This window comes from Anoplolepis gracilipes, chromosome 6 (assembly GCF_047496725.1).
Source record: "Anoplolepis gracilipes chromosome 6, ASM4749672v1, whole genome shotgun sequence".
In the NCBI taxonomy this organism is placed as follows: Eukaryota; Metazoa; Arthropoda; class Insecta; order Hymenoptera; family Formicidae; genus Anoplolepis; species Anoplolepis gracilipes.
In genome coordinates this window covers 2,551,310-2,561,943 of record NC_132975.1, presented here as the reverse complement: position 1 = coordinate 2,561,943, position 10,634 = coordinate 2,551,310, and the positions used below count along the sequence as shown (strand labels likewise).

The following is a 10,634-nucleotide window of genomic DNA, read 5'->3' as shown; positions in this document are numbered from 1 at the left end:
CACGCAGAGCCAGCCCAGCAGTCAGGAACGAGCCACGCAGAGCCACAGCTGTAAGATCAACTTCGACGCAGTGGGAAGACCACACGAGATCCACGGCCACACAGACAGAAGCCAGATCCGCCACCACGACCAAGGCAGAGCTAGCTAAAGACTGCAACAACAACAGTTGCAAGCCCCGCTCCACGCTCAAGTGGATGAAAACCAGACCCTCTATCTCTTGGCGCGAGCGAGGCTAACGCCGAAACACACCGGCCCTTTTCAGGGCCCACACAAAAAACATTCACACCATTTGTACATACGCATACTCAGCGCACGTGTAAATAATCATACATGTAAATAGCGGAAGAATAAACCAGCATCAAATCAAATCACATACTGTGTCTCGGTACACCTCTACCACCGCCTCTTCCCTTGCGCATACCCAGCGAACAAACACGCCGGCGGGACTCCACGTAGATACCGCCATATATATGTAATATTATTACATATATTTATAAAATTTATAAATACACATTTATAAAATATTTAAATTTTATATCTCACAAGTAGCGAGAAATGATATAGAATATTGAGAATAGAATGAGCCCCTCCATCGCCCATTCTCGTGAGAACGCAACCACAATGTATGTATTATTTTCGTCTTTCCGATTGCAAATAAATTAATTGCATTGAGGCATTTTTTCCAAACAATATTTATTCTACCACTTTGGAAAAGGCGACAGTTCATTTTCTGCTATAATGTTAAGAAAATGTTGCCTCATATATTCCACGCGATTGGAATATTTTTCTTTACAAGGATTTCCTCCTAAGGCTACAGTTGTGGCGAAAGCTGCAGCATAAAGTCCACAAGATGTGCCATCAGGTTGTACCTGAACTTTTTCAAATATTATATTATCTGCACTTATTTGTGGATAACGACGATGAATATAATTTTTTTCTTTGGACACCAATTTATCGTATGTACAATCGGATAAACTGTCGTACACTCGAAGCTTGGTGCCGCCAAAAAATAGACATCGCCAGTGATCACTGCAATTGCCTCCAATAATTTGTAAGCTTTTGTTGCTACGACTTGCTTCAATTATATGAGGACATTCTAAATATAATACATTTTGAGTTTCAAAACGAGATTTCTCTCTAACGACGCGTAAAAATCGGTCTAATGATTCGTCGTTTATTTTACTATAGATAGGTAATACATTATCCTTTACTACATTAAAAGGAATAACCTGGTTATCGAGTATTTTTTTTGTTTTGTTATATCATCTACTGTTAGTTCTCCTGTATTTTGTGAGCAACTAACAATGATACAATCACCATCTTGTTCTGCATTTGTCAAAGCAGTAATAATTGCTTCCATTGGTGAAATATAGGTTCCGCAACATTGATTTTTCTCGATAATATTTTCGTCTTTTATATTACATTGTCGATTATTTAATTTTTTAGCTGTCTGTTGAGCTTCTATTATATATTTTGGATTTCTAATAGGCATATGTCTATTATGTCGACTATCCAAGATTTCTGGCATCATGCAGTCATCATAGAAACGTGTTAAAAAAGGAAGCATTTTATTATTCCAAAATATATTGTCCCTGTTAACACGTATAATTTTTAAACTTTTTGGCATCCACACAGCAAAAATGCAATAATCTCGCTGCGTAATATTTAACTGTCCTTGTATTTGATAGAAAAATCGATGATTCCGATTTATCTCATTTGGATTTTTCTTATCAAAAATACCTTTCAATTGAGGCAGCGTCTTTACAGCCTCTTCTGCTGTAAAATGCTCAGCTGATAGAGGACATTTTACTTCTACCAGACCATCTTCATCTATGAGACCATCAGGAGAAGCATCTAAGCATGGATTTTCAATGTCAATAAATAATCCGCAAGGTTTTATCTCCTTTTTTAGTATTTTAGCTAATTTTTTTTTCGCAATTTCTTCTCCCTCGCGACCATATTTCATAGCCGCAGTATCGATAGGTGGAGGAAACAAAATGTTTTTTACAGTTGCGGCGCACAATGTTGCCGATCTCATGCGACAGACAATTCCAAAATTAGATGCCGTCAACATTTCCTGTCTCAACAAGTGCCACAAATCTGATTCACTTTGATCCGTTGTATCACGTTCGATTTGTCTTCAATTTTTCCCATTTTCAAACAACTTTTCCAAATGATTTTGTCGAAGTTATTCAAAAACATCGGGTGGAAGATCTAGTTTTCGTGATTGCGGGCCGTAATAACTGTTAGTTCCCTGTTCTCTTTTAAATATTTTTGATCTTCCATTCATTTCTCGAGATTCTCTGGTTCTTGCAACTTTTATTTGTCGTCGTTTTTCCAGTGTTTCGACAACGGAAGGAACATTTTTATTTATACTCTTATGCATTTCCGTGAGAACTTGTTGAGTACTATGTTGCACAACTGCTCCCGCAACTCTAGCATTATAAGAACCCCTGTTAGCAAAATTGATACGTTTTCCAGCAATTTCTTTGCAGATAATCGAGTTGTACGATTCTGCAGGATTGTTTGTCAATTTCAGCAATAAACTATCGGAATATCCGTTCAAATAAGCGATTGCATGTTCTACTTTTTGATAAAGACCATGCTGTTTGAGAAACGGTACATAATTTTTTTTTATTTCATCACAGTCAGTTATACTGCGTTGCTTACATTGTTTATGTTCACCAAATATATGGCTAGGAATATTGAGTATGTCTTTTTGTAATTCCATAGCCATTTTATGATCAGGTTGTTTTTTTTCTTTACGCAAATCAGTTGCTTTTATTACGTCTTTTCGTATCTTTAATATGTTGCTTTTTACAACATTTCGAGCTGAACAAAACCACGCTTTCTATGCGCGCTTTTTTGTTGCGTTGTCATTGCTACATTTCTCAACTTTTTGCACAGATTGCGAAGCAAATGATTGGTGCATTCTATTTTTTTAACGGTTACCTTTTGTTCGTGATATGGTTTGCTATCAACGATAGCTTGATAAACGTTACTATCGCCATCAGCAATAACCGTTCTATAAATTATTCCATGTATTTGAAAGCTATTTTTGAAACCTTCTGCAATGGCGTCGCTCTCCATACGTGTAGAGCTTTCATTACGATCGAAATTTCTGTAACATTTATGATGTTTCGGTTCGATTCCGTTTCGTTCTGCAAAATCACAGATAGAGCAAAATTTGTTGTGGACACCAACAAAGAGTACCTTCTTTGTGCGGTAACCAATTATAGCACCAACACCAGAAAGTGAATCGTAGGCGTTGCCGTACAACCTCTTCATCCAACTACCATCTGCTACAACGGTTATGTACGGAATACCGTTTATAGTTTCATTCCTTTCAAGAGCGAGTTGCTTTTCAGCTTCGCCAGCCATTTTCATATTTTTCATGGCTGTTTTCTCGAAATCATCGATTACATTTTCTCGATATTTCGTATAACTTTTATCGGACATACATGGAATATTCATAGATGCACACAGCTCTTCTAGCTAAGCAAAACCAATTCCAACTGTAACAGTTCCTATTACAGCAGCCGTATTTACGTCCAATGTTTCCGGCTCTGTGGGTTCTGACCAGATTTTGACTTCATAATAGCACATTTGGCATTTGAAGAACAACTGTGTTTTAAACCCATAGCGACAAGATTTTACAATTTTCCAATCTTTAAATTGGCACTCTATTCCTTGTGCATGATTATTAAATGTTCTATGGACTTCATTCTATAGAAAAGAAAAGTCAACAATGTAGCGACCTTTAGACAGTCTTTCTTCGATACGATTTGTATCCAAAGGACTATTTTCAATAACAAAATGTTTGTTATTTTCGCAAAGTTCGATATTTTCATCTACATTACACATATCTATATTTGACTCCTGGCACTGCTTTATTTGGACATTAGCTTTAGAATCCATCGTATCGGGAAATAATTCTTCCGACTTTTCAAAATCGATGGATTCATCATTAATGTCCACGCTTTTAGAGTCATTTAAATCTTTGATTTCTTAACAAGTTCTACTTTTTTTTCTACATTACTCATACCTTTATTTGACTCTTGCCACAGCATTGTTTGAATTTTTGAATCCATTGTATCGGTAAATAATTCTACCGATTTCTTTAAATCAATGGATTCATCATTCATATGCATGTTTGTGGAGATTTTCTTGATCCTTGATCCTTTTCAATATCTGTCGCCTGCGAAAAAAATAAAGATTAATATTTTATCAAATAGTGTTACAAAAATAAAGTATATTTTATAATTAGAAATTTTATTATTTTATATATTTTGAAAAAAATCTGAAAAAAATACAGTCTTTTGTTTATCTTTATTACTAAAAATTATTTTCAGTACTAAAAATTACTATTGTGTGATACAATAAATGTTTTGGAAACAAATATTTTTACATGCAAACCACATCTCGTATAGAGTGTTGCAACCAGCTCATAAATAAATTGTCTCTGGGATAAATTTTTACCAAAATGTACATGCAAACCACATCTGGTATAAAGTGTTACAACCAGCTCACGAATAAATCGTCTCTGGGATTTTTAAACCAGTACGTACATGCAAATCGTATCTGGAATGAAATGTTACAACCAGCTCACGAATAAATCGTTTCTGGGATAAATTTTTACCAGAATGTACATGCAAACCACATCTGGTATAAAGTGTTACAACCAGCTCACGAATAAATCGTCTCTGGGATTTTTAAACCAGTACGTATATGCAAATCGTATCTGGTATAAAATATTACAACTAGCCTATAAATAAACCGCCTTTGGAATAAATTTTTACCAGAATGTACATGCAAACCGCATTTGATAGTACTAACTACTAATTAAAATACACATAGTTTCCAATTTTTAGTTAAAACTAATGATAAGCAAAAGACTGCATTTTTTTAAAGATTTTTTGTTACATTGTTTCATATACATATATAAATACATATAAATATATATATGACGTATATGAAATAATGATAATACGCACGCACGCACGCACGCACGCACGCACGCACGCACGCACGCACATGTGTGTGTGTGTATAGCTAAATTACAAAATCCGTTTTTCTAAAACATTTATATTTATTATTCCATATACAAATCTTATTATTTCCACCAGAATAGGCTTTTACCAAAAACTAAAATTATCAAATTCTCTTGAAATACTGTGTATATCACATTTATATTGCACAATCAGATATAAATTATCAAAAATAAGACATTTGTATTAGATTTACTATTCCATATGCAAATCTTATTATTTCCAGCAGAATAGGCCTTTACCAAAAACTAAAATTATCAAATTTTCTTGAAATGCGCATTACAAGAGAATTTGATAATGTTAGTTTTTGATAAAGGCCTATTCTGGTGGAAAATATAAGATTTGCATATGGAATAGTAAATCTAATACAAATGTCTTATTTTTGATAATTTATATCTGATTGTGCAATATAGATGTGATATACACAGTATTTCAAGACAATTTGATAATTTTAGTTTTTGGTAAAGGCTTATTCTGGTGGAAAATATAAGATTTGCATATGGAATAGTAAATCTAATACAGATGTCTTATCTTTGATAATTTATATCTGATTGTGCAATATACCAAAAACTAAAATTATCAAATTCTTTTGAAATACTGTGTATATCACATCTATATTGCACAATCAGATATAAATTATCAAAAGTATGACATCTGTATTAGATTTACTATATTCAGGAAGGTTTTAGAAAATAATTACTCCATTATTAAACTTAGATTATACATTATTACACTAGGTAATTAATTGAAATTTTATACAATCTAAAAATGAATATCTTTCCCTCATAATTATTAAAATTAAAATAATTAAAATAAATCTAACTTTATAAGATAATGTTTGGGAAACAGATCGTATAGACCCTATTATTGAATGAATAGAATTATTTGATACTATAAAAATTAAATAAATTCTATAAAATTAAATAATACTCATGGATTATGCTCTTCAGGATTATTTTTTATAGTAAATTTATATTATAAATGATCTTTGAGACGATTAATATTTTTTAATAAAAGTTTGACAAATTTAATCTCATCAGAGTGTGCTGATTTCTTTGTGTGCTGCTATTTTTTCTTTTCCTTTTTACATTTTTTTAGAGAAATTTTAATAATTAGGGTAATTATTGGGTGAAATTAATTATAATAATTTATTTAATGATAATTTGTTTTTTAAAATAATATATTTATACTAAAAAAAATATATTTAATTAATTTAAGTTATTTCATTTTATTTATTCATTTCTTAAATTTTTTATAATTTTAAACTAAAGTTTTTTTTATTAATAATATTTAATATTTAAATAGTTTTAGGATAATAAAATATTAATTTATGGAATTAAAGATATGAATTGATTTATTTTAAATAATTTTAAATTTTATTATTAATTCTTTTCTTATAATTTTATTTTTAAGAATTTTAATGTTAAGAATATATTTAAATTTAATGAGTTTAAGTTTAATAATGGAGTAATTATTTTTTAAAAACTTACAAATAACTCTCTCTAAAACTCTAAAAAGCTATTTAAAATTAGAGATAGACAACACGCGACCTCTCCTTCTTAAATTATAATAAATAAATATAGCCAAAATTTGAGATTCTTTAGTAATATAATAATAACAAAAATTTTATATTTTACTTATAAATTTTGGAGGGGGAAAAGATGGCGGGTGGAGAAGGTTGACAGTTTTGGTGAAAGTGGAAATGTGGAGTTTTTTTGAGAGGAAAAGGGAGGTTTGGAGTGGAGAGTGTGGGTGGAGGTTAAAGTGGAGGATCAGTGGAAGACGGGACGATGGAGAGAAGGAAAAGGGTGAGTGAGGAAGAGGAATACAAGGAACTGAAATCTGGGTGGAAGAAAGAAGAAGGTGACATGGCAGTTTTAATGGAGGAAGAAGGACGAGGAAGTGAAGTGAAAAGGAGGAGAAAGAGGTGAAGGCAGGAAGCGGAGTAACGAAAGTAGAGAAGATGGTGAGACTGAGGAGGTGGCGAGGAAAGGGCGAGAATTCAAAGGTGAAAGAAGGTGCGAGGAGATACAAGTAATGGAGAGGAGAAGGAAGGGGAAGGGAAAAGGCAGTGGAACGTGATCGACAGATCGATATCGGGAGTTGGAGCGGACGACAGAGAGGAAGGAGTGTGGGGAGTTAGCAGTAGATGGCGGTAAGAGTATGGAAAAGGAGATATTGCCGAGATGGAAGGATGTCAGATCGATAGCGATAATGGGGAACGTCGATATGAGAATCGATAGGAAGCATATGGTAGAAAGGTTAGGAGGAATGATAGTAGAAGAGGAAAGTAATAAGGCGAAGTAAAAGGAGGCGTAAGTGGAAGGCAGGTGAAAGAAGAGAAGGAGGAACGCGGAAAAGAGGAAGAAGAGAATAAGGAGAGATGGAGGAGAGATAAGTGGATAGATCTATGCGGGAAGAGGCAGATCGATATATCGATCAGATAGTGAGGAACAGAATGGATGATACAGCACGTGGTGAGAGTGACAGGTGGAGATTAGGTGCGAGGGCGAATAGACAGAGAGAGGGGAAAGCAAGTGAGTGGAGTGCAGAGGAAAGAGAGGGAGAAGATGAAGAGGATTATTAAAGAACCAGAAGCAGCGAGGGAGAGTAAGGAAAAGAAGAAGAGGGCGGAGAGAGAAGAGGGGGGAGAAGAACGAGGAGATGAAGGGTGGCGGGGATGAGAGAAAAGGAACAAAAAGTGGGGAGAGACAAAGGTTGGAGAGGAATAGCAAGAAGAGTGAGGAGAGTAAGGAGTGGACGGAATGGAAGGAAGGGAAAGAAGAATGTTTCAAAGAGCTGACAGGTGCAATTGGAGATGCATGTGATGAAAAACTAGGAGAAGGAAGGGTGATAGACAAAGTGAAGAGAGGAATAAGCGGAAGAAAGAGGCTAGGATGGAGAGAAGCGTGGGCGATGACAGAGAGAAGGGAAACCAGGAGAGTGGAGTGCGGAGGAAGGAGAGGGGTAGGAGGAAGAGGACTATCAAAGAATCGAATTCAGCGAGGGAGAGTAAGAAAGAGAAGAAGAGGGCAAGAGAGAGGAAGGAGGACAGAGGGGAGAGAAGGAGGAAATGAAGGGTAGCGGAAGAGGAAAGAAAAGGAACAGAAAGGAGGAAGGGAGAAGAGGGTGAGAGCGAAGGGAGAGAAAGGAAGGAGAAGAAGATAAGAGAACGCAAAAGATGGGACGGTGACAACGGGAGGAAGCAGAAGAAAGAGGAAAGAAGAGAGAAGAGGGAAACATGATGAAGGGGGGGAGGGAAGTAGAGGAGAGTCAGGGAGAAGAGAAAAAAAAGGATGGGCCGGAGAGAGGGAGAGGGAACCAGTGTGTAAGGTCGAAGAGGGCCAGGCACGGAGAAGAAAGGGAGGAGGATGGTCCAGGGGAAGAAAAGTGAACTGAGGGGAAAGCAAGGGGTCAGAGAGGGTCATGATGGTATCGAGGGCAGGGAGATAGAGGAGAATGAGTGTGGATTGAGAGAAGGAAGAGAATAGGAACGAGAGAGAGGGAGAGAGAGGAACGGAAAGGGTTATGAGAGAGAGTGGCGGCTAGATATAAAAAAGCATGAGAGAGAAGGAAAGGAGAGAGAGGGTATACAGTAGGAGGGGGTGAGGAATGAGGGGGATTTAAAAGAAAAAGACAATACATAGGTTAAGTTGCGAGAGATGTTAATAGGACGGAGGAATGTATTGAAGTGAGAGTAAGAAGGAGATTGTAAGGGGTGAGTGTTCCTCAGAAAACATCTGCAAAGTTGTAAAGTTGTAAGAGTTGGAAACCCCAAGGGGACCCAAAATAAACGACTACTACTACTTATAAATTTTATGATATTTTTATAATATACACTGTTTAGGAATTGTTTTAAAGTTATAGTTTAAAAAAGAAAATGTAGAAAAATTTTATTATATTTATAATTTATCATAAATTTTATGAGTCAAATTATATCGTTTATACATCGAAATATAATCGTTTTTAAATAATGCAAATTCCATCACTCTGAAAGAGATTGTTATAAAATTCGTCATAGGTTATATTATTTGTATTTTTACAAAAACTTTGAGTAATACAATTTTAATTTTTAATTTTTCATAAAGAAGAATCTTGTGCTAAAAGCAAATTAATTTCTAACGATCGTAGCAACTTTCTATAAATTTTTTTATATTATTTATATATTACTTTTATTGACAAGAAAGTAAAAAATCATTTTCGATTGGATTTGAATTAATTTACTCTGTTATTGTGAGTGATAAAATCTGTATCATTCGAAAACAATAAATAAAAGAAATAACAAGAGTAATAACATTAAAACAATTCCATAAATAGAAATACAATAAATACTAAAAAATTCTGACCTTTTCATCCAGCCTTTCTTGAAGGAAACCTTTCGTCGGGAAAGAGGCAAATGTTTCGAGTCATATTTCCGCCCTATTTCCGAAATTATTATTTTATCAATAATATTAAACACTATATGTATATTATAATAAATATACACTATATACTTTCACTGCACGTTACAACGTGTGACAGTGTCAATTTTCTCTTATACTTCGTATAAGAATACACACTTAGTACACGGCGTAAGAGTACTGTGATGCCAGAAAAGTTACACGGCTCCCGGCTCACATGACGCACACCAAGCGCGAGTCGTGTATATGTGGCGCAGAACTCACATTTACACGGCTCTCGCTTGTATGTGCGTCATGGAGCCGGGAGCCGCGTAACTTTTCTGGCATCACTGACTGTGACTGTCAATTGTCGGCACACTCGATCACACATGATCGCTTGCGCGTGCATGTATGAGTCTATGACTCGGTACATACTTTGTACATCCTACGAAAAAAATGCGTCCTTCTCTCTCTCTCTCTCTCTCTGTCTCTCTATTTTTTAGTTTCAATTTGATTTGTCATGCTTACTGTTTCATTTTTTACTTACAAAAATTACTCACTGTGGCCCAATGTACAAAGAAAAAAATAAGAATATAAATTAATATTAAATATTAAAAAAATATTTTATATTATATTTTTTTAATATTTAATATTAATTTATATTCTTATTTTTTTCTTTGTACATTGAGCCACAATGAGTAATTTTTGTAAGCAAAAAATGAAACAGTAAGCATGACAAATCAAATTGCCGACAATTTAATATATATATATATATTAAAGTTTATGTATTATTATGTTATTAAAAAAAGTAATGTATAATAATCATTATATATATATATATATATATATATATATATATATATACTAAAATTTATGTATTATATTATTAAAAAAGTAATGAATAATAATTATTTTGGCAAGTTACAGATATTTCTGACAAATGATAAAATCATTGAATGCTTTTATAATTTAAATAAAAAAATTATAATTATCAACTTATTTTATAGATAATAAGAGAATTGTAATGGATTAGTGGAATTTTTGCGAAATGACAACAAGCACATAAACTTTAACTAACGTCATAATCAAAATTTTGATTATTGATCTAATTAAAAATTATCCGATTATTGTCGTGTTTGATGTCATTTCAATAATAAAAACCTCATTATAATCCATTAAAATTATTTTGAAATAAATTAAATACGAA

General features: G+C 33.8%; 1 pseudogene; it reads right to left on the bottom strand.

Annotated features, from left to right (window-relative positions):
- Positions 1-698: 698 nt before the first annotated feature.
- LOC140667191 (uncharacterized) lies at positions 699-3,459 on the bottom strand (annotated as a pseudogene).
- Positions 3,460-10,634: the final 7,175 nt, after the last annotated feature.